Source organism: Peromyscus maniculatus, chromosome 7 (assembly GCF_049852395.1).
Source record: "Peromyscus maniculatus bairdii isolate BWxNUB_F1_BW_parent chromosome 7, HU_Pman_BW_mat_3.1, whole genome shotgun sequence".
Classification (NCBI taxonomy): Eukaryota; Metazoa; Chordata; class Mammalia; order Rodentia; family Cricetidae; genus Peromyscus; species Peromyscus maniculatus.
This window is the reverse complement of record NC_134858.1, coordinates 13,222,367-13,248,617: the sequence shown is the minus strand read 5'-3', so window position 1 is coordinate 13,248,617 and position 26,251 is coordinate 13,222,367.

Here is a 26,251-nt window from a genome sequence, read left to right as displayed (position 1 = left end):
GCAGGAACTGAAGTAGAGACAATGTGTGAAAGCAGCACCATTTGTAGCTGGAATTTTCTCCAGTCCTGCCTGGCCTGCAGCCATTCAGACCCAAATAAACATACAGAAGCTTATATGAATTAAAACTGTATGGCCTAATGGCTCAGGCTTCTTGCTAGCTAGATCTTACATCTTAAATTAACCCATTTCTATAAATCTATACCTGGCCATGTGGCTTGTGGCTTACCAGTATCTTTACATCTTGCTTCTCATGGAGGTGGATGGCAGCGTCTCCTGACTCAGCCTTCCTGTTCCCAGAATTCTCCTTTCTGCTTATCCCACCTATACTATATTTCCTGCCTGGCTACTGGCCAATCAGCATTTTATTTATCAACCAAATCAGAGCAACACATTCCCAGCACATAGAGCGATATCCACAGTACTCTTAACATAGTAGTAATAATCAATCAAGAAAATGCCCTACACACTTGCCTATACATAATCTAATAGAGGCATTTTCCCAATTGAGGATCTTCTTTCCACATAAATCCAGCTTGTGTCAAGCTGGAAAAAAGAACAGTATACATGTCACACATTCACACATACACATGAATAAAAATAACTAAGAATAAGAACATAGACATAAAGAGGAAGAGCTGGAAAGATGACTCAGTGAATAAGAGCACTTACTCATCCTCCTAAGACCTGAATTTGGTTCCTAGTACTCACATGCAGCCATTCAAAATAGCCTGCAACTCCAGCCCCAAGGAATCTGTTGTCTGCAGATATCTCCAGACATATGGCATATGCTCACACATAAAAATAGATACATATAGATAAACATTTTTAAATAAAAGTAATTTTTAAAGTCATCAAATTAAAGGTAACTTGAAATGTTAAAGCTGGTAGAATTAATTAAGCAGCCATTATATAGGTTACATGATTTAACACAAATACATCTTTAATAAACAACCAGATGCGGCCCCTCATCTGGGATATTGGAACTTTTTTTTTTTAAAGATTTATTTATTATGTATACAATGTTCTGCCTGCATGTATGTTTGCAAGCCAGAAGAGGGCACCAGATTTCATTACAGATGGTTGTGAGCCACCATGTGGTTGCTGGGAATTGAACTCAGGACCTCTGGAAGAGCAGTCAATGCTCCCAACCTCTAAGCCATCTCTCCAGCCCAATTGGAACTTTTAACATGAACAAATCAAAATAATATTAAACACTATCCCTGAATATTGCTACTATCGTCTAAATGTTCACATCTGCCCCAAACCACTGCTATTCGTGCCAGGTTGAAAGGACAAAGAAGCTGGAGTGTGGTGTCAAGCAAGGATGGCAGCCTCCTAGAGAGACACCCACTCAAGAAGTGAAGGCAGGCAAGCAACAGGGGGCTTTCTTCTGATCCTTTGTACCTGAGCCACCCTTGGACCTGAGGACAACTCCTCCTCCCTCCCTTAGGTATTCCTTAGAAAACATGCTCAGAAGCGTGTCCATATGCAGTTCCATATCCTGTCAAGCTCACAACCAAGACCAACAACACAAGAACCTTTATAAAGTATTCCCCAGTAGTCCTGAAAAATGTTAGAACATTTTAGCAAAAGAGCAATGACAGGCCATGTTTTTCTTATTCCTTCTCTTCAAGAATAAAATCATTTGGGTCCATTGTAATTCCAGAGGAAGCAGGAGGAAGCAGTGTCCAGGCAAGTGCTCTGACCAGCAGGAACGATTGGAGTTCCTCTCGGTCCACAGGCGTGGGCACCTTCAGCCCTCAGCACGTGGACTCTGCTGTCCTTCTCTGTAAATCCTCTCAGGCTCTCTTCTTTATTGGGAAGCACCTGGTATCAGGGAGCTAGACTTGAGCTAAGTATCATTTCCCACAGAACTGAAAGTTGACAATGAAGAGAAAGCCGTCATTCTAAGGCACTTTATATCAAGACAGATAATAGAAATTTACTTTTCCTAATAAGTTCAATATAAGATGATGAAATGTTTGCCTTACAATCATGAAGTGTTGTTTTAAATGACTTGACAGATATTTGAGCTTGTAATATAATAAAATTATAAGTGTCCATTCATCATTCTTATTATGCAAATTCAGTCTAAGAAGAATCTTTGAGTTGGAGAGATGGTTTAACTACTAAGAGCACTTGAGGCTATTCCAGAGGACTAGACTTGGGTTTCCAGAGCCCACAGCAGGCAGCTTACAACCATCTGTCACTCCAGAACCAGGGAATAAGATGTTGTTTTCTGGTGTCTATAGGCACCTGAACACAAGTGCACATATGTAAACACACACACAAAAATAAATAAATAAATAAAAATAAAATAAATCTTCAAAAATGTAGAAGGCCACCTCATCATATTGTGTGTCCCAGCATTATTCCAGTATCAATAAAAAGTTTGCACACATAAAGGATTTTAGTACCGGGCATGTCTGCATTCAGTTTAGTCTTTCTATCAATCTTTATCGCTCAATGATCATGGCTTTAGGAAAATTGCAAGGGGAAAAGCACATCATTGGATAGATGTGTGAACATCTAATTTATGGATATTCCACTCCGTTATAAGGAGAAAGCAATGAAAGGTATTAACAAGTCTGGAATTCAAGACTGCATTGAAAATTAGAATACATCTGTGAAACTACATAAAATTAAAGCAAATTCAATCTCTAAATGTTGCAAAAAATGTGTGATTATTCAGGGGTTGTCCTTCTCCAAGAAGTTCTTCAGTTTCCAGCCTTCTCTCAGGGAAAGCAGCAGGAACTCAGGCTTGATTTGCATGCAGACAGCCTTGGAATTTGCTGCCAAGAACCACTGGTCTCTTGCATGGCTTCCCCATGTCATCAATACAACATACACACTGAGCAAATACAGACTGGTCATAAGAGACATTTTAATGCAAATTTTTTATTTTCATATGTATACACTTAATTAAGTAGGAATGTACTAACTGACTAAAATTGCCACTCTCTCTCAAAATTTTAAGATAAATCCAAAATTGATTTAGTATATGGGGAGGAACTTAAAGACTCTGGAAATCCTCATGGCATAAAGTGGAGAGAATAAAAGCTTACGAATGGAACAGACACCCCTTTGCTTTCCTGTCAGAGTGTTCTTGTGAGTTCAAAACTCTATATGTTCTTCTATTACTTTAAACCTTTTAAGCCATCTAACTTTTTTTTTTAAGAATAAGAGCCATGATATTAGTGGCAGGTTAAAAGTGAATTATAACTATTGAGAGCATAGGCACTATTTTTCACTACGCGCGCGCGCGCGCGCGCGCGCACGCACACACACACACACCTCTTCCCATTAACCTGGTTCTAGCTTGGTAATTGTCTTAGAGTTTTTATTGTTGTGAAGAGACAGCATGACCACAGCAACTCTTAAAAAGAAAACATTTAATTGAGGGGCTCTCTTACAGTTCTTTAGTCCATCATGGCAGGGAGCATGGTGGCATGCAGGCAGGCATGGTGCTGGAGAAATAGCCCAGTGTCCTACATCTTGCAGGCAACAGGAAGTCAACTGACTCACTAGGCAGTATCCTGAGCAAATGAAACCTCAAAGTCCACCCACACAGTAACACACTTGTGGGCGCCATGGGCCCTGACCCCCGACTGTGAGTGGCTGCTGCCTTGCTTGCCTGACCAGGTGTCCTTCCTATTCAGATTCCCTGCCGGTGTCCTTCTCGGCTTAGGATCATCGGAGAGCTTACCGGAGGTTCTTTGTTCCTACATCCTGCTTGTGATGTAAACAACTTAGGTGCATCCTGTATTTGGTGTAAACAACTTAGATGCAAGAATGCAGAACTTTGGGTCTAGAATGTAGACCATTGGTAGCGAACTTCTGCCCTCAGGGGATCCTCCATTTGTGTTGTAAGCCTGTATTTAAGGTTTCCTCCCTCTTTCAATAAAGGGCATTCGACATCCAAACGTACGAATGACTCGCTGTCTCTTGTCTCTATTTTTTAATCCGCAGCCCTTCGCTCAGACATGGTGAACGGTTGGTGGTAACGCAGGCGCTACTGCTACAAATGGAGGTTCCTACCGAGATCTGAGAAAGAAAGGACCAGCTGACGGACACTCTTGGAAGGCCGGCCGGCATTTTACGGTAAGAGTGGATTGGAATGGGTACAGCTGGCTCACAGTCAGTTAATTGGACTGTTGAAGCAGGAAGGTACCAAAGTTAAGAAAGGGCAAGACAGCTAAGATTTTAAATAAAAAAAAAAAAAAAGAAAATGTTCCCAAAAGAGAAGAGGGAAGGAAAGGAAATTTCCCGTTAGAAATGGGAGAAAAATTTTAATCAAGAAAAAAGGATTTTCCCGGTAAAAAGGGGAAAAATTTTTGAAACTAGGCCTAAAGATTGGGGCCCTGTAGAGGAAAGATAAAGGAAAGAGAGAAGCCTCTTCCAGTGGTAATGGAGAATGTAAAGACTTTTTCCAGTTGTAGAGTTTTCAGGATAGCTGAAAACTCTTGAGGTTTTTCTTCCCGCCAGTGCAGAGCGGCAGCATCTGAATTACAAAGAATCGGCAGGTAGGCCTCATTGTTGCTGGCTGGAGAGCAAGCAAGCTTAGAGGTTAGAAGTTTTGCTGTCTGTTTGCTTAATTTAGGTTCAAATGTTTTTTATTTTTCCCTCAGAGTGGGAATAATTCAATATTTAGGATCCCTTCGTGGGAAATGTTTTTCTGTTTTCCCTTATGGTGGGAATAACTCGTTATTAGGTTGTCCCTTCATGGGAGTAGGAAGTTTAAACGTAAATTTGTGTGTGCCGGGCGCGCCCAGCGGCTGTGGCGGACAAAGGCGTGCACGAGATAGCCCGAAGCAGCGGGCGGACAGGTACACGCCGGTGGGAGGCAGAGCCGTGATGGAGTGCGGCCCAGGCAGGTGCTGGCAATAGAGCCTGAGCACTGGGCAGAGCCAGCGAGCTAAACCTGGGAAGGGACTAGTGCTAAAAGTTTAAACGGGGCCTAATTTCTGGTGAAATATGGTTTCGGTCAGGACATTGAATGCTAAGTCAATGCTGTTTGAATAAAGGATGTTCTGTTCTTTTGATTGTCTTGATAAATGTTTGGATGAATGTTTGATCCTCATGGTAGATAAACTAAAGGAACAAAATTCATAATTTTGAACTATATATTAGGTATGGTCTTGTCTGTTGATCATTGATTGTTGATCATTGTTGATCACTAAAAATTTGGCTCTGCAATTTAAGTTGCTTTCTAGAAATTCTTGGTTTAGTTCTATAAAAATATAACACCTGAAATGGTTTGGGTTATTAGCTTATTAAATAATGTTGCTAAGATAAACCCATAAATAATAATCTCTTCCTGATAAAGAGGTTACAAAATTATTTTTCCAGTAAATAAAATACAGGTATATTGTTTGGTCCACATTGTTAATAACTGGCTATTTGTGTTAATGTGTTACTTGAAATCTATAAAAAAGAATCTTTTTAAGATTTTATAAAAATACTCAAGAGTATTACCTAAAGTTTACCTTTTCAAATCCTATAGAAATTGTATTTAATGCTTTTATAATTGACATATGTAATAAGGACCATGAAAACAAAAGCTGGTGATAGAATTGCTCAATTATTATTGCTTTCATATTTTAAATTCAAAATGGTGCCGATATATAAAACTAGAGGCTTTAAAAGTACAGGGAAAAAGGTGTTTTAACAAACAGTTACCAATGATAAACAGCCTAAATTAAAAATAAAATTATGTGGGATTGAGATTGGAAGATTATTGGATTCTGGTGGTATATATATGTATAATTTCACAAGAATCCTGAGATCCCAATTGGCCCCTTAAAAATTCTACCTCTAACCAAAAGGTAGTGGCACAGCTCAGATGCCATTACAGAACAGGCTACTTTTAAATTGGAAGGATGAGGAAGGTCATGCAGGAACTTTTCAACCCTTTGTGCTACCTGACATTCCAGTGAACTTGTGGGGACGGGATGTGTTGGATGGCATGGGAGCGGTGCTTACTACACAGCCTGTACAACAGATGCTGAAGAGTCAGGGCTACTGCCCGGGCAAAGGCTTAGGGAAAATGTTGCAAGGAGACCCGCTCCCTGCGGCAGACAAAAACTGTGTCACTAGGGGTCCTGGCGATACTAGAGGATTAGGATCTTTTCCGTAGGGGTCACTGCACAGCAGCCTTCAATAATACAACCGATAAAAATCACTTGGAAGAGTGATGACCCTGTATGGGTGGAGCAGTGGCCCCTTGCTAAGGAAAAATTGGAGGCTGCGTATGCATTGGTTAAGGAGCAGTTAGATGCTGGACATATCATTCCTTCCACTTCACCTTGGAACTCACCTATATTTGTTATTAAAAAGAAATCAGGAAAATGGAGGCTGTTACAGGATCTTAGAGCTGTAAATAAAACCATGCTTCTCATGGGAGCAACACAGCCTGGCCTGCCTGCCCCTGTGGCAATTCCTAAGCATTGGCAGTTAATTGTGGTTGACTTGAGGGATTGTTTCTTCACCATTCCTTTGCATCCCGAGGACAGTCCTCGCTTTGCTTTCAGTGTTCCTTCAGAGAATCTTAAGGAACCTTATCAGAGATATCAGTGGGTGGTATTGCCTCAAGGAATGGCCAATAGTCCTACTATATGTCAAATTTATGTGTCTTTGGCCCTAGCTCCAGTTCGAAAAGCTTTTCCAGGTGTTTATATAATTCACTATATGGATGATATATTAATGGCTGCTAAAGATAAAAAACTTGTTTTTGATGCCTTTTCTTATTTACAAGAGGTTCTTAGCTTGGCTAATTTACAGATAGCCCCAGAAAAGGTACAGGTATCTTTTCCCTATCATTATTTAGGTCATGAATTGTTACGCACGGGCATACGCCCACAAAAGATTACTCTGCGTATGGATCAGCTACGCACACTTAATGATTTCCAAACCTTTCTGGGAGATATTCAATGGCTTCGGCCCACTTTAAAAATTCCAACAGGTCAGCTTCGCCCCTTGTATGATGTCTTAAAGGGCGACCCTGACCCTTCATCTCCCCGTAAATTAACAGCTGAAGGACGTGTAGCCCTACAACGTGTGCAAGAGGCCCTGGAACAGGCTCACGTACAGTATATAGATCTTAATTCTCCCTTATTGTATCTGATATTTTGTTTTACTCATTCACCTACTGGAGTGTTTTGGCAAACAGGTCCTATTTTATGGGTACATTCCCCAGCTTCTCCAGCAAAAATCATCACTCCTTATCCACAAGCTGTTGCTCAGATTATATTTAAGGGAATCAAGATCAGTGTTCAAACTTTTGGTAAGGAGCCAGATATTGTGGTGACCCCATACACCCAGTCTCAAGTAGCATGGTTGCAAGCTAATGATAATGATTGGGCCATATTGACATGCTCCATGCAGGGTCAGTTTGATACTCACTACCCCTCCAATGATGTGTGTCAATTTTTTAAATTGCATCCTGTTATATTTCCCAAGATAGTACAAATGACTCCTATTCCTCAGGCCCGTGTGGTATTTACTGATGGCACTTCACGTGGTTTTGCTGTGGTGGTTTCTGGTAACATAGTAAAGAGAATAAAAGTCCAGGGCACTTCTGCCCAGGTGGCAGAGGTACAGGCGCTGTTGCTTGCTTTACAGATGTTTTCTAATGAGAGTGTAAATATTTATACCGATAGTCAATATGTGGCACATGCCATTATGCCTTTGGAAACAACAGCCTACATACCATCCATTTCTTCCATTCATGAATACTTATTGCAAGTGCAAGGACTTATATGGTCTCGCTCTCATAACCTTTATGTGGGCCACATCAGAGCTCATACTCAATTGCCTGGACCTCTAAGTGAAGGTAATCAGAGGGCTGACGCCATTACTCGTATGGCTGTCACATTAGTCTGTTCTGCCTTTGATAAGGCTACTCAGTTACATCAGCGTTATCATCTTAATGCTGGATCTCTCCGTTATCATACAGGCATAACCCGGGAACAAGCCATCCAGATAGTTAAATCATGCCCTACTTGTGTGGAATTTTTACCTGTTCCTCATTTGGGAGTTAATCCTCGAGGACTTTTACCTAATCATGTGTGGCAGATGGACGTCACACACGTGCCTTCCTTTGGAAAATTACAACATGTCCATGTGTCTATTGATACATATTCTTCTCTAATTTTTGCTTCTGTCCATTCAGGGGAAAAGGTTAAGGATGTAAAGAATCATTGTCTTCATGCTTTTGCTTACATGGGAGTGCCAAAATGCATAAAGACTGATAATGGTCCTGCCTACAGTAGTACGGGATTTTCAAAATTCTGCCAAGATTTTTCTATTGTTAATAAGACTGGTATTCCTTATAATCCTCAAGGGCAGGCTATAGTAGAACGCTGCCATCGTACCTTAAAAACTTATATTGCTAAAGTAAAAAGGGGGGAGTTAGGGGCTCATCTCTCCTCTCCACATTCTATTCTTTCCCTTGTTTTATATATTTTAAATTTTTTATCGGTGGATTCTGCTGGAGTATCTGCTGCAGATAAGCACTGGAGGGCTCCTGTTGCAAATCATCCTCTGGTGCGATGGAAAGATCTTTCTACTGGCACTTGGAGGGGACCCGATCCAGTGTTGGTGTGGGCCCGGGGATCTGTTTGTGTCTTTCCGCAGGACAATGAAATTCCTCTGTGGGTTCCTGAACGCTGTGTACGCTCTGTGGCTGCTGCTGAATCCCAACATGGCAGAGACCTATTGGGCCTTCGTAAAAAACTCTCCCCTTCTGATGCCAATGGGGATTGAGAGCCCAATATGGCCAGCCTTGGCAAACATTATTGTAAGCCTAGGAACTGTAGCCATGTGGTTGGATTCTTCAGAAGGTAATGTATGGTAACTTTTTTCAAAAAACATTGAGAATGTATCACACCTTGGAGATCAAGGATAACTCTGAAGGTCAATGAACTTCATTTGCTAACAGTAGCATGCCAGCTAAGCTTTTCGCATTTTGCAACCCCCCTCAAGCTGGTGTAGTACCTACTTTTCAGGAATGGCTCTGTGCAACATTTATTTGCCTCCTGAAATTCATCTAGCCTTTCTGAAGATACCTCAAAATTTGTGAGCCTGAATGTAGCCATTACTGAGGCCATTAGTTCTGCTCCTTGTTTGCTGTTTTTGTTTTCTGTTTTCTTTATGTCTCTCAGTTGTTCTCTTGCAGACCTGCCAGCCTAAGTAGTGCTGGGATCAAGAAAAATGGGCCTTGGTGGTTCGTGTTCCTGGAGCCGTGTCCATGCCAGTGGACCGTGGCAGCTAGACACAGATGATGCTCACACGCTCCAGAAGAGACACTGACATCGCTGTTGCCACTGCTGCTATTGTTTCTGGGATTGCTATTTCATAATTGGTTACTACAGCTAGCACAATGGAGACCCTGGCAGCAATAGTAGCTACCACAGTTAGTTAATCTTTCTTCTTATTGGGCATGATAAATTTAATTCCACTTTTATACATTATAATTGGCTTTGTAAGTTGTAAATTATTTAAAACTCAAGTTCCATTTGCTCAGGATACCACCTTACAGGACTCCTATTTGCGGTAAGGCTCGTTTAAATAGGGAATGGTTCAATTGCCTGTAGCCCTCTGGCTATGGGTGGGTTAGGACTCCTGCTGGTCTTTTCTGTGTCGCACAGATTGCAAGCCCAGTGCCACTTTGAGATCTTTGGCGGCAGTCACTCTACAGCTCACATGGTTGAGTCTGTATGATAATGAGTATTCAGAGACGGGTAATGCTTGGGCCGCTGCCTCCAACCTAAGACAGAGCACTTGTGTGGCCTGGGCAAGTGTCTCTATGACGGGTAAGGTGGTCTGCTGGTCCCACGCAACCTAAGTCAGAAGCTCATTATAAAAAGGGGGGACCTGTGGGCGCCATGGGCCCTGACCCCCGACTGTGAGTGGCTGCTGCCTTGCTTGCCTGACCAGGTGTCCTTCCTATTCAGATTCCCTGCCGGTGTCCTTCTCGGCTTAGGATCATCGGAGAGCTTACCGGAGGTTCTTTGTTCCTACATCCTGCTTGTGATGTAAACAACTTAGGTGCATCCTGTATTTGGTGTAAACAACTTAGATGCAAGAATGCAGAACTTTGGGTCTAGAATGTAGACCATTGGTAGCGAACTTCTGCCCTCAGGGGATCCTCCATTTGTGTTGTAAGCCTGTATTTAAGGTTTCCTCCCTCTTTCAATAAAGGGCATTCGACATCCAAACGTACGAATGACTCGCTGTCTCTTGTCTCTATTTTTTAATCCGCAGCCCTTCGCTCAGACATGGTGAACGGTTGGTGGTAACGCAGGCGCTACTGCTACACACACTTCCTTTAACAAGGCCACACTCACTCCAACAAAACCACACCTCCTAATAGTGTCATTGCCTATGAGATTATGGGATTGTGGGGCCAATTACCTTCAAAGTACCACAATCCACTCCCTAGTTGCAATGAATGTTTAACAATATCATAATACAAAATGCATTTAGTCCAATTTCAAAAGTCCCCATGGTCTATCACAGTCTCAACAATGCTTAAAAGTTCAAAGTTCAAAGTATCTTCTGAGATTCATACAATTTCTTAACTATAATCCCCTGCAAAATCAAATGAAAACTCAGATCATGTACTTCCAACATATAATGGCATTGGATATACATTACCATTCCAAAACACGGGAAAGGAGCATAATGAGGAAATGCTAGACCAAAGCAAGACTGAAAACCAGCTGGGCAAACTCCAAACCGTGCATCTCCATGTCTAATGTCAAATCGCACTCCACATCTCCAAGTCCATTCAGTTTTGATGACTATAATACACTTCTCTCTCTTGGCCTGGTTCCAGTCCCTGTTAGCAGCTCTCCTTGGCAGGTATCCCATGTATCTGGCATCTCTAACATCTTGGGTAATCACAAAATTCCAACTATCCAATATCTAGAATCTGCTCATGATCTTCTAGACTCCTCCAAAGGTTTGGGTCACTTCTCAGTCTCTGCCCTCTATAGTACACACAGCTCATCTTCTAGGCTCCAGCTGGCTCCACTCAACTGTTACTGCTGTTTTTGGTGGTCATCACATGGTACTGGCATCTCCAAATCACTGGCATCTTCTGCTGCAACTGGGTTGCACTTTCACCAATAGCTTCTCAGAGGCTCTCCGCATGATGCCAAGCCTCAGCTTCTTTGCATGACCCCTTCAGTCCTAGGCCTTCAACTGCCACTGAGGTTATACCTTCACCAGTGACCTTTTCTGTCCTCTCACAGAGCCAAGCCTCTGTTGCTCTCCGTGACCTACTGATGTCTTCAAAACCAGTACCACCTGGGTGACACGTACACATTTCCAAGTCCAGCTGTCATCACAAGCTACAACCTCGGCCACCTCTGGAAAACAGTTTTTTTGTGCTTTCCAAAAAGATTTTACCCCAGTATTGCTGGATTTTTCTTAATCACTGCTAATTTCTTAGCTCCATCTGACCAGCATCAAGTATCCCAGCAAAGCAAAATTTTGCATTAGTAGTTTTGGTATCTTGTTAATCACAGCTGAGACTTTAGGTCCAGCTAACCAGAACCACAGAATCTTAACTCTTTTCTTCTATCCTTAACTCAAAAGCCAGACCACGTGGCCAAAGTTATCAAGTTATGCTACTTACTGGGGCTGGAACATGACCCCTTCTTTAATTATATCTTCACCAGCTTTCTGTCTTTCACTGCCTAAACTTGACTGTTCTGAAACTTCCTCTATAGACCAAGGTGAACTCACAGAGATCTGCCTGCCTCTGCCAGCCTGTGCCTCCTGAGTGTTAGGACTGAAGGTGTGCCACCATTGCCTGAGGTCATCACTTCCTTTATTCCATTTCTTAATCTTGAACAGAGGATTTAACTTCATTCCACGTTCTGGTGCACTTTTTCTCCTCAAATATTTTTCCTTGCTCAGCTTGCTCCTTCCATTAAATATCTTCATTGGAGTTACCACTAATATCCACATGACAGAATTTATACTAGGCTGTTTTGAGATTTCTTCTGCCAATGGAATTAATCTAAAACTCTTAACTTTAGCCTCAGACTGACTCTTCAGACAAGGGCAAATGGCAGCCACGTCCTTCACCAAAATGTCACAAGAATGATTTCTAGGCAACAAACTAAAATTCTTCTCTGAAACCTCTTGAACCAGCTCCTGACACTTCAAATCATTATCAACACCATATTCTTCCATGCTCCTACTAGTAGGCCCCATTAAGCAGTGCTTAAAGTATTCCACTGCTTTCCTAACCCAAAGTACCAAAGTCTATATTACTCCAAACAAAAGCATGATCAGGCCTTTCACAGCAACACTCCAGTCCCTGGTAACAGCTTATGTCTTAGTTTTGTTTTTTGTTGCTGTTATGGAGACAACATGACCACAGCAATTCTTATAAAGAAAACATTCAATTGTGCTGTGTGGCTTACAGTTCAGAGGTTTTGTACATCATGATGGGGATCATGGTGGCATGCATGCAGGCATGGTGCTGTAGAAATAGCCAAGTGTCCTACATCTTGCAGGCAACAGGAAGTCAGGAAGTTGACTGACTCCTGAGCAAATGAAACCTCAAAGCCCACTGCCACAGTGACATATTTCCTTCAACAAGGCCGGACCAATTCCAACAGAACCACACCTCCTAATATGCCACTCCCTATGAGATTATGGGAGTATGGGGCCAATTACATTCAAACTACCACAGTAACACATCTCCCATTTTTCCTGACATTTTCTCATCACTCCTAGGGACTTCAGTCTATACCTTAGGTCACTTCCTCCCTGTCTTAGGGTTTCTATTGCTGTGAAGAAACATCATGACCACAGGCAACATTATATGGATGTTATACCCGAGAACATTATACAGGAGAACATTGAATGGGTGGATTACAGTTTCAGAGGTTTAGTGTTGTTTTAACTTTGGTACAGTGGCTGTGCCTTAATCTACTGCCATCTCAGCCAGCAATTGAGACTCCACAGATTCACACAATGGCCTCTCTAGGCCTCCATTCAGGGACACTCCTGACACATGCCTGGCCTTAATGGCTTTCCTTAGTCTTGGAGGAAGATTCCATAACTGCTATGGAATGTCATTCTGTATGCTGTGAATATGTGTTGCTCTGATTGATTGATAAATACAATGCTGATTGGCCAGTAGCCAGGCAGGAAGTATAGGTGGGATAAGCAGACAAGGAGAAGTCTGGGAACAGGAAGACTGAGTCAGGAGTTGCCAGCCAGACACAGGAAGCAAGATGTGAAGGCAGAACTGAAAAAAAAGTACCAAGACACATGGCTAAACATAGATAAGAATTATGGGTTAATTTAAGTGTAAGAGCTAGTCAGTAATGAGCCTGAGCAAATGGCCAAGCAGTTATAATTAATATTAAGCCTCTGTGTGTTTACTTGGGGGATAAGAGTGGGAGAGATTTGTATCTACCAACAGCTGGCAGAGACTCAGGAAAACTTTCAGCTAGAAATAGTGACCAATATGGGGCAAGAATTTCTACCCAAAACCTGAAAAAGGTTTAAAAAAAGATTCTAAAATGGAGCTTAAAAAAAGCTTCCTAGTGTGTCTCTCAGGGCAGCTGCTGTCTGTGGGTTTGAGCTAGTCTATGGCATGTAGGTTTGACATGCAGCATGGCGAATTTCCACTGCACTACACAGAGGTGTCCCCAGGCCACACAGTATGCTGCATGGTAGATTTAGCCTTTGCTAGTACAGAGAAAAAAGAGGTTTCTGGGATAGAGGCTGGGATAGAGGCATAGATCCACTGCCTCCCAGAGTTGGCAGACAGCATGGCTCCCAGAGTTGGTGGTGAATTACTTCCACCATGTTGGAAAGCTGAAATGGGTGGAGCCAGCAGCCAAAGCTGCCATTTCAGTCCTAGTCATGCTGCAGTTTAAAGCAACAGATTCACAATAAGGCAGATTCAGAGTAGATAAACCCTGAACAGTTTACAGTGTGTGTAAAAATGTATGTAGGCTTGGAATAGAGAAGAAAATGAATATAGACAGTTATATAAAGAAATAGTTTTAAAAAATAAAGTCTTTAAAGAGACAGTAAAGGTAATATAAAAAGTAAGCCACACAAAGACAGATATCTCACAGAGAATCTGGATTGTGTTGTCTTTGGGATTTTTAACTACAGAGAGACATTTGATTGTAAAAACTGCTAAGTTAAATCAATATGTATATTTTAAAGATATCTTGTTTTCAAAATTTATGTCTAAGAATATATTGCTTTGGAAAAGAGGGTCTGCTTTGGTTTCCACAGAAGATGAGAACCTCGCTAATATGTTTTGATCAGCCAAGACCCCCTGAAAGGTCTCCAAGGACACTATGGCCTAGATGATCTAACATCCAAAATCAGCTTCAAAGTAACTGGCTGAGATGATGCATCTTCACAGAGTTCTACAGCCAAGATTTAACTATAATTCTTAATTTTCTCAGGATCATCATAAGATTACCAGCATCCCCAAGCAGGAAGTAGCCTAGAACACTATGCCCACATTCCCAAAAAATGGATTATGGATGTTTGTCTTATTTTAGGAGGTTGGTTATAAATTATATTTATTGGTCATAGTAAATCTTTTTCTAAAATAAGAAAGGGGGATATGATACAGAAATGTAGAATATAGATATGATAGCATAAAAGGGTAGACTATTGAATCTACTTTTAAAGAGCAACAACTTGTTTAAAATGTTTTACATTGTTATAGAGTTTAGTTCACTACAAATTTAAAGTTAATTTTGTTGTACTGCATGTATATTTCTACTCTTGTTTAAGATATTATGTTTGTACAGCTCATTTTAAAATGTAATATATAATTAAGAAATACAGATTAATAGTCATCTAGAGTAATCAAACTTATAATTATGTTAGTTAAGTTTTTAGGTATATAAAAGTATATTTTAATTAGTTAGGTAATCTTCAAACACTTCAAAGACTTACAGAATATGGCATTTAAAATGTTTTAAAAACTTAGACTTTCTGGACAGTGAAACACGTCTGCTCCTGGCAGCACTTCAAAGAGGAAGATGGGCATCAAAGAAACTCCATATGGAGTTTATCTTCTTCTTGGAACAAAATGGTCTACTGGGCAAAGAACTGATTTTGTCTGGACTGCTTGACAATATGATCTATAAACTGGACATGCACAACCCACAGGAAGGTGAGCACTGAATTCTGCAAAACAAGGTGAGATGGACCTTCAGGTTCCTGCTTCTCAGAGGAGACTGTCAGATGTTCTGCAAGACACAGGGATGGGTGACTAAGAAATTCTAGGTCTATTGGCTGAAGATGGATATCCCAACATTACAGAGGAACTTTGGATGATTGTCCAGGTAGCTAGCTATCTCTGTCATTCTAGATTTTTGGAAGTTGCTTACAATGCTTTTCCTGTTTACTTAGGTAATATTGTATACTTCTGGGGTCTTTGATATAGTTGAAGACTAGATAGTTATAATTTTCCTTGGTTATGATAAAACATAAATTAGATATGAAACTGTAGACTCACAGATATAAGATAGATGTTAAAATACAAATAGACTAGATATTATAACTGTAATTCTTGCTTGATAACTGTTCTATTAAATGTAATTTTACTATGTTAAAGTTAAAACCTTCCTTTTTGATTAGAAAGAAAATGAGAAGTGCTGTGGGATGTCTTTCTGTATGCTGTGAATATATGTTGTTCCCATTGGTTAAAAAAATTAATTACTTTGGCCTATGGCAAGGCAGCTTAGAGGCAGGTGGGAAATCCAAGGAGAGAGACAGGAAAGAGAAAAGCTGAGTAGGGGAGATGCTGGAATGCCATCCTAGGAACAACATGTAATGTGATGCAGGTAAAGCCACAGAACACATGGTGATACACAGATTAATAGTGGGTTGAGTTAAACTATGAGAGTTAGCTAGCAAGAAGCTTGCCATAGGCCACACAGTTTGTAAATAATATTAAGCCTGCAAGTGATCATTTTATAAGCGGCTGCAGGACTATGGGGCCAGGCAGGACCAGAGAAAACCTCCGGCTACACTTATCTGACTACATTTATTATAAGTTCACTCATAGGTTCCTCACCCAGCCCTTCAGGTTTCAAGATGATGTGCACATACATACACAAGACAGTGTGTGGTAGAGAAATATTTGCTATAAATGATTCATTTGTGAAAAGTCTGTGTGGGTCAGAATGCAACTTATAAATGAATCATCCAATCTCCTTAGGCAAATTGAAAATTTGGATCTCAGGTTCTCAGGTGAAAACATGAATTGCTTTAGATAGATGAGGGTACTAGGCCAAACATTCCCAAATTCTCCTATTGATCTTCACCACATACACAAACTTTTCAGCCCACTTTTCCTGACAGGTAGCATCTCAATATATGTCCAATGTCAGTGGGCTCCTATTAAGCCTTCTACTGAAACTGACCTTTTCCTACCTAAGAAAATGTTATTTCTTCATGTCTAACCATCAGGGAGTAAAAACCACTCTTCACCCAGAAAATGGATCTGATTCCCTTTCTTTTACTGTTTTTAGACTAACAGCTCTTCCTTGTCCCACTAGATGATATATGTGACTGTGGAATGAGATGTTACAGAAATAAAACTCTGTCTCCCCACAAGAGCAACTGTTCTTTCCAACATCAGAGAAAATTGCAGTGGAGGTAGGCTGCATAAATTGGGAAAAGAGGGAAATTCTAGTCTAAGAATAATAGATTTTCTTACAGTCACTAGATTTGTATCTCAAATAATGTGGTACCTGACATAGCCTCCACAGCCAAAAATAGTATGAGCTTATTTTGCTTGCCTATTATAAGTCCAAATCTAATTTATCACCCCCACTAGCAAGACCCTAAGGTCTTTCTACCTTCAGAGCTTTCCAGGTTTCTCTAATCCATTTAATGTCTGAATTTCACTTTATTTGGTCCCAGATGAATCCAGTTGCTTTTGCCAAGATTAAGTCTCATCTGTTCCTGCTCCTGAGGCTGACCTTGCTGGATCCTTCACACACCTTTTCCAGAGGGGGCCTCTGCTACACTCCACCTCAAGCCCCTCACCCTTCAGATGCACTGTAGTGTGTTTAGGAACAGTGTGCCTCTGTGATATTCAGTAAAATAGTCACGGAGCCTCTGTTCACAGGCAAGTCCCTGGGCACAAAACACACATACAGAAATCCACTCCAGGCTGTTTCTTCCAAAGGCCAGCATGGGTACACATCCTTGAATGAATTATCTGACAAACTACAAAGATTATGTGGAATTGCCTTGCTTGGTTACAGCCATCAACCTTGCAGACACATTAAACGAATAAGTACAATAAGATGCTATTAATTTATATTCTTAGAACTAGAATTTAAATATTCTACAGGGATTAAAGTTCTTAAAGTTCTAATACTGGATTCAGGCAGAAAATGAATTAATGATTTCTTTCCAAACCTAGGTCAGATAGTAGCAACGTAGCCTCTATATAAGCTGGACACACAGTATAACCTGTAAGTAAAAGGGAAAGTTTCAAGTGTTTGACAGGCTACCTGAAAATGCCTTGAACATAGCAATTGATGTGAAGCCTTCCAATTATAAAAGCATGAAGTTTACCATTGATATTCCCTGGTAATGAGCCCTGTGTGTGGGTAGAAATAGAAAACATGACTAACAGAAAAAATCATGGCTGTGTTTCTGGAAGCTGGGATGTATTCACAGTACAATGATGAATCTACTGTCCTACTAAGCAAATTAAAATTTCTCTGGGTTACAATTACACCAGTAATGATGTATGATACATTCACACCAGTACTGATGTAATGGAGCTTCATAAAAGCTAATGGGTGGCACTCGACAGTTTATTTTCATACTATTGAGTTCAATAGTAACAAAGATCTATGATATAACAAATTTTTCTTATACATAACCAAGTACAAGTATAGATGACTGCAAAAATGTAGTTTTATTATCTTTCCCATTATAACCATTTTTGTTAATCAATGTGCAAGTAGATAAATACTATTAATCCTTTAATCAGGATGCATGGCTTAGCTTTATAGAGATGTGAAACTTGATTTTCAAATGTTGGCATTGATGAAAGTTCTTGTATGAAACTGTTAACTGCTGTGAGTTATAGGAGACATTAAACAACAAGCCATTACATTGTCCTGTTTATTGCGATTAATGACAGCAAAACCCCTGTTATTATGTTACCTATGTATTCAATGTAATGAGATCAATTAGCCCATAAGATCTGCTTTAAATATTCTACAGCTTTGATGTTCTGTACCAGCATGATAATCCATCATGTTTCTAACGGAACCATTCTGTGGTTCCTTATCATAACCCTAAAATAGAAAAAAAGGTATGTTTAGCAAAAGTAGATGAAAATATCTAGACAGTGCTTCTCAGCCATGGTCACTTGTCAAAACACTAGGGAAGATTGCAAAGGATTCAGATCCCTGTATCCCAAAACCAGAGATGCTTGATCAACTTGGAGTATGCTAAGAATTGGTATGTTTTAAAGCTCTTCTGGCCCCTCTTATATGTGGCTAATGTTAATTGCTAACACTAGTGGGAACTTGCAATAGCACACATCAGTATCCTATAACACACTAATCCTCAAGCAAACACAGTAAGCACTATTATTCCACCCACAGATAAACTGAAACAGCAAATCATTTCTCCAATTGCTTTTGCTACCTACAGGCATTTGAATTTGGGTTTCAGTCTTTGAATTCTATGCCAGTGGTGGCTACCTAATATTATATGAACTTAATAGTCAGAAAAACAGTTGTAGAACCAAAACAAATGAGATATTCAGTGTCACAGAAAAACCTCTGGAATTTTTATTTAATATGTTGCTCATTGCAGTGCCTATAGTCATCCTACTTTAACCTTAACTGAACTGACTCAAGCAGAAGTCAAGATCCAATGTCTCTTAAGACATGAAAGTGGAAAAGTTCCTCATCTATATGACCAGAAGAGAACCAAGCAGACACAGATATCTTCCAGTCTGCATAATGTTTTCAGACTCTACTTGATCCCTTTGCCAGTCAATTCATCCATCACTGGACTATGCTGCTGAACTGATCAATGAAAAATTACTATTTAGAATCAGTCAAGGTCACTTCAAGTGAGATAAGACAGAGAAGGGGCAAGATGGGATTGATGGAGAAATTGGATTACAGGCAGAATCCTTGTCTCAGAGATGAGGTAGCAATTAATTTATGCCCAATGCTATAGAGAAACAGGAGACAGAATATAGCGAGCCATTGGTACTCAGGCTTACCACTACTGCCATAAGCATCTGAAGTCCTCATGAATTCCCTCATCTAGCACTGAGCACAATCAGGAAACAACTTTAGAAACTCAGCTACATTCAGGAAAACAACTTCTCTCAGAAGATTCTCTTCCAGTTTCTAACTTGTTTTTTGACCCCATCATACAGTTAAATTAAAAACTTGCTAAGAGACAAAGACTCCACCATAACCCTCAGAGTGATTGGGCTGGAGATTAAACTTCAGGTATCCAAACTTTACATTAACCTTTGTATACATCAACAGAGATAAAGAAGTCTGACCCATGAAAGTTACAAATCCAAAAAAAGAAAAAAGAAAAAAAGAAACCTGTAAATAAATTTGGTTGGTGAAGTCAGCATGCAGGAATAAAATATTCCTTTCCATTTTTACTAGCTTTTTTAAAAGTCAGCATACAAAGAATGGGGTTTCATTATGGCATTTTCACAAATTATTTTTGCTGGCCACCTCCCCCAATCCCTTTAACTTGTCTCTTTACACCCTCTACTAGGTTCTTTTCTCCTGTCATGTCATGTGGATTCCATTATTCTCTCCTCCTGCCCCCGTCTCCTGCCACACCCCATTTAATACTTCTTCCCTTCTCCATGGGTCTCTATTGTTCAGTAATCTATACTTCCATGTATATGGGTATATGATATCCACATATTAGAGAAAACATAAGCATTGTCTTTGTGCACCAAGGTTACTTTGGTTAACATACTACATTCAACTCCATCCATTTCCTTGCAGATGTCGTGATTCTAATTTCCAAGCTATTGGGAACAGTGAAGCTATTAAACAGAAATGTGAAGTTCTCTCTGTGGTAAGTTAACTCAGAACCCTCTGGGCATACGGGCAGAAGTTCCAAGAGTGGTGCAGCTGGGTCATACGATACTTCTATTTTCGGTTCTGAAAAAGCTCCATTCTGATTTTGTGACTTTCTTATTACAGAGAATTAGTTGCCCTGTGGGCTTAAACAAGTCATTCACAGTTTCCAAGCCCTACACAATTTAAGGGTAAGGGAATTTCCTCATGGGATTGTTGAAGCAAATGAAAGACTGTATAAGAAGATCTGTGGAATCATAAAGATTGTCAGGCTACCTCCTATTGCTGCAGAATTATTACCTGTCGTTAAATAAAAAACAAATAAATAAATAAATAAATAAATAAATAAATAAATAAATAAATAAATAAATAAATAAATAAAACCTCCCTGCTGCTTCTTGCCCTAGAGTAGCAACAGAGAGAAGTCTCATTGAGAGGCAGTGTGATGCAAATCCATGCTGACTGTCCCAAGTACCCACCCTATGCCTTCTGCTTGGGGCTCTACTTGAGAGCACATTTTTTTTTTTTCCATTCTTGGGACAAGCTCTCCAGGATCCCAAGTCACACAGGCTCTTCTTGGATCCTGAGTTCTGGAGGCCAACAACCTCTGCAATGGAGTACTCTCCAAGAGAGACCTGCATAGAGTTTCTCTTGCCTGCCTTGGGCTTGTTACCCCATGTGTCTGTGTCTGCTCTTTCCTCCCTCCTCTTGGGCTTGATTCCACTATAGTCAATGGCTTATTCTGAGTAGGGAGAGACATGTGGACATCTAACTGCTCCTTATAAAGACTTTCAAAGAGATAATTGATCTCTCAATTTCCCCATCTTATACTTGGTGATAGGAGCCTCCAGTTCTAACCTCTGGTTATAAAGTTTATGGGGTGAATCCTACTGCATTCACATCCTCATTGGCATCACAGTCCTCAGACTGAACTCTAACTTCTCTCTGTTGTGGATCATTTACCATTCTTATAATGATGGATTTGTATGTTGTGTTTTTACTCTGTTCTCTTTTGATGAGCATAGAAAGCTGTGGAACATTTTTATTCCACCATTTTGAAATCACTTATCTTCTGAAATGATTTATGGTTGTGTAAAAGCTTTGGTTGCTGCTGTTGTCTTAAATCATTTTCTATTTCCTTTAACTTTATTTTGTATAATTTACATGGCCCAACAGTTTTTGAGTGACCAGTATGTGTCCATCAGTAGTCAGATAGATACTAAGGTGACACTCAAAGTTCAGTCAGATGTGGCTTTTGTATATACAATGAAGAGATACACACCACATTAGCAAGACACATGAGGAGCATTCTAAAGTACAGGGTTCAAGGCACTGTGCAAAGACACTGAAAAAATTATGTGAGATACAATAAAATGATGACTATGTTGGCTCAAGTCAGACCAAAGTTTTGGAGACTTAAGGTGTGGGGAATGTAGAGGGCAAACAGGCTGTGCAGACAGAACAATAAATTCCCATTAGCAGGACAAGAACCACACATTCAAGGAGCTGAGAGAACTCCACACGACTGAAGAGCACAGAGAAAATGTAGAGGGGGAACAGGGATGAGAAGAAGAGAGAGGTAGAGACCAGAGAGTCTGAAGTTGTATGTAGATCTGAGGTTGTAACAGGGATTTAAAAAATGAAGTCATTGCTCCAAACAAAGATAACATGCATTATTCTGTGGGTACTAATTTGATATTTCAAGTTAAGACCACATGAATTATACTTTGAAGTAGGCTTTTGCTTAAAAGAAATATGTTGATCTTTCTTTCTCAAATAGTAGATTTTCTAACAAAAGGCAATAAATGTTCTATTCTTTGCTGAAGGTTGTTATGTAAGTTAGTTTCCTCTGACCTGTTGCATTTTATTGATCTATCCAGTTACTCACTTTTTTATTCCTGTTTGAGACAAGTTTTCATTGTGGCCAATACTGACTTCTAACTCATTATATGGCTGCCTTCCTCTTCTGATCTTCATCTCCCAAATGCTGAGATCACAGGTGTGTGCTACCACATCTGGCTTTCCTCCTCTTCCTTTTCCTCCTCCTCCTCCTTTATGTGTTTGAGTGTTTCATCTGCATGTATGTTTGTGTACTGTGTGCATTCTTGGCACCTGCATAGGCTAGCAGAAGGCATCAATGCCCCTAGAATTAGAGTTAAGGATGACTGTGACTTTCCATGTAGATGCTGGGAATAGAACCTGGGCACTCTTTACAATAGCAAGTCCTCTTAATTGCTGAGCTATCTTTCCTTCCCATGTGAAATTGTTCTTGCATCAATACCAAAAGGCTTAAATAACCTTCAATTTGTCTTCATATTGACAGAACAAGCTCCTTCTGGTCTCCCATTCAGTTTTGAATTGAATTGGAAAATCCTGATTTGATCGTACATCAAACTGTATATATGTATATATGCATGTATGTATGTATGCAATATACATGAGTTTTCCTTTTCTCACCAAGCTTTCTTAAGTCCATATATAAAGTAAAATCCTAGTCTATTCCATCATAGAGAATGTATAAGCCAGTGCACTTAAAGACTCATTAGCAATAACAAGCACCCATTTTGCACCTCTGTACCAAGCTCTCTTACATGCATTAGCTGTTGCAACTTGTCTGCCTGACTGGCTGTATTTTCCTGTGGCCCCTGTGAACTTTACCCACAGAAATAGTTACTTCAATCATTCTCATGCTACAGAAGTAAAACATGCTCAGGGAGGCTCACTTAGCTCTTAGGATCACCTGGCTAAGAAAAGGCAGAGCATGGGAATTTTCTCTTCAAAATTTTTGTGATACCTAACAGTGATTAATTATTCTTACTCTGTATGACAAGAGAAATCTGTGAAATACCCTTCTACTGTGTTTACAATACTGACTTGCAATCTTACTATTTTTTCATCTCTTCTGACACACTCTTATTTGTCACATTTGTCACTGTGCCCTTGTGACTACTACAGTCATTGAGATCTCAGTGTCAGTCAGAAGAGCCTTGATTGACTCATCCATTTATTCTTGCTTTAGAAGAACCAGAGAGCAGCCGGGCGGTGGTGGCGCACGCCTTTAATCCCAGCACTCGGGAGGCAGAGCCAGGCGGATCTCTGTGAGTTCGAGGCCAGCCTGTGCTACCAAGTGAGCTCCAGGAAAGGCGCAAAGCTACGCAGAGAAATCCTGTCTCGAAAAAACCAAAAAAAAAGAACCAGAGAGCTAAGATGATGAGAATGGAAGTCATGGACAGGCAGAATAGAAAACAAGCATGAACAAAATTTTAGTACTTCCTATACTATCTTACCATATCCCCAATCTGATTGCCTAACCTCAGCAATTCTGACCCCAGAGTTGTTTCCATTCTATTTCTGGAAGTTAAGAAATGAATAATAGACCCAGAAGGCAAGAGCCAGGGAGAGCTACTTAGAGTCATTGCATACCCCAAGTGGAAAAGGGGACTGTGTACTATAGTGTGAGAAGGGGACTGTGTAAAGTGAGAGCCTGGCTCTTACCATTCCTGGGGTCATTCTATGACTGGTGACCACTTCCTTTCTCTGTTTTTATCTAACCCCAATAACAACTAAGCATTCTTTATCAGTAGCTGGTGTCCTACATGGCTTGACCCACCTAGAGAGAGGAGCCAATTATCTGCACATGCTGGTTACATTAGTTTCAGTGCCGTTATAGAGAATTCTCATGCCCTTGCTCTCTTCTCCAGTGTCTCCTCAGAGACACCACTCCTTTGTAGCCAATTTCCCTTCAATATCTTAGCAAATTTCAATCAGCTCAACAAATATTTGAAGGAAAACTCAAATCTAAAACTACTTTTATTTCTAAGAACATTTTCCCATTCTATTTAGCTCAGACCAAAAATAAAAACAATCAGGCTTCTCCTGGAAGAATTCTCAACCTCTAGTGCTATAAATAATTGGGTTTAGTTATTTCTACACCTCCACCATGCACTTGCCCTGTGTCTACTGATGGTGTGGGTTCTTAGTAGATAACTCAGTGTGATACCAGGTGCATGCAATCTGTGCGGAGGCGGACAGCATGAAGATGCTTACAGTGTTGAAGGAAGACCAGGAAGCTGCAAAGAAAAGAATTGGCTTCAGAGAAAGAAGGGATGTGAGAGAAGGGGTAGGAATGATAGAAAAATCTGGCCAAAAGACACAAGGTGAATTGTTTTTTCTTTACTTTTGAGGTACGGTTTTAGACAGCATGTACCACAAACTGCTGTGGTGGCTTTTGTATATCATCTTGTTCAACACTTATAGGAACCCTTACAAAAAGTTTCAATATGTTTAGCAACTTTAAGTACATACTCTGTGCTGGTCAATGGGCTCGTTTGTGCTCTAATTTTCATACATGGAGAATTCAAGGTGTAGAGATGCTGATGAGGTAGGATTTGAACACAAACTGCATGTCCTTTGATGGAGCATCCCATAGAGAAGTATCTAAGAACTGTGATGTCTCACAGCATGGGAGTCATAGCTACAGCTTCCCTTGAGCATTTGACTCAGGCCAGTGATGTAGCTAGAGTTTTTCTGCTTTGCGCACAGTCAGGACAAATCTTTGTCACCCGCCAGTCCCACAGCCGCTCAGACCCAACCAAGTAAACACAGAGACTTATATTGCTTACAAACTGTATGGCCGTGGCAGGCTTCTTGCTAACTGTTCTTATATCTTAAATTAATTCATTTCTATAAATCTATACCTTGCCACATGGCTGGTGGCTTACCGGTGTCTTCACATGCTGCTGGTCATGGCGGCGGCTGCAGTGTCTCTCCGCCTCAGCCTTCTGCTTCCCACAATTCTCCTCTCTCCTTGTCCCACCTCCTTCCTGCCTGGCCACTGGCCAATCAGTGTTTTATTTATTGACCAATCAGAGCAATTTAACATACAGACCGTCCCACAGCACAGTGATGATTGAGATCTCTTACCAGTGTTTTTATATACTGTGTGTAAAGTGCACAGCACATTTTGAAGACCTAGTATGTGACTGAGACTCATTTAATCTTGTTTTATGTAGTGTGTTCACAGTGAGATGATTACTAGAACATTTGAAGCTGCAGATGTGCCTCACAGTGTAGCTATTAGGCTGTTCTAAAGGTGACAAGGGTGGACAGCAGCATCCCCCAGGTAAGGGCATTGTTGTCCCAGTGTCATCCCAGGCAGTGTGTGAAAATTGCCCAAGAGTTCCCAGGAAAATGAATTTCTTTAGACTGGATGATTGGACACCTGTATTGCCTCAGTTAAACTGAACAGTCTCAGAACTCCAAAGCTGACTAGTTTCTCTAAGGCTTGTGCTATCTGAGCCATGTGAAGAGCCTGAGGTTCAAAGGACAGTGCCTGATTAAGGTTTTCAGTGGCTCAGTGGAAATCCACAAAGAGTCAGGGAATCTGACTAAGAAAACCATAAGCCACGCCAGAATCCAGTGTACTAAGAACTGTAAGAAAAGGCAGGGTCCTTCATCTGGTGGTAGTTTCTAACCCTAACACACACGGAGATTTAAATATTAGATTGTGGTAAAAGTTAACTCCAGGGTCCCATTCCATTTTCCAATCAAACATTATAGAAAACATTAAGAAGAGAAGTGATCTATGTACAGACACCTGGGTGTGGGAGGGGCAGGAAAGGATCCTGGGAACCGTATGAAGTAACTAACAAAGATGGGTTTGACTATATCCATGACGACCCTCTGCTGGGTTTATATCGGATTAGTCCCAACCTATGAATCAACAGGATATTCTGAAAGGTAAACAAAGCTGTCTGCAATTTGTATTTCCCCTGATGTTACCCAGCTTCAATTTCATGTTTTCCCCATTCTTGAGACTATTATGGAGTACTTACTCTTGGACGACGTCATGAACCACACGTGTTCCAAAGGAAGAGTTCAAATTCTCCTCCTGAGAATTGTCTCCCATGGGAATTCCTGAAACGGTTGCTAGGAGAAGTGAATCGTCTGGCTCCATTCTGGAGATCAGTGCTCTTCACTTCCTGCTGCAGTAACCTGGAGACTGTTCAGCGCTCGTGGTTCCTAAGCTGAGACTTTCAAATGCAATATGACCCCAGCTCATAGGAGGCAAGAGAACACACTGAATGCCAACATCTGGGGATACAAACCCTGCCTCAAGAGGGTTCTTTTGGTTCTTTTCTCTTCTC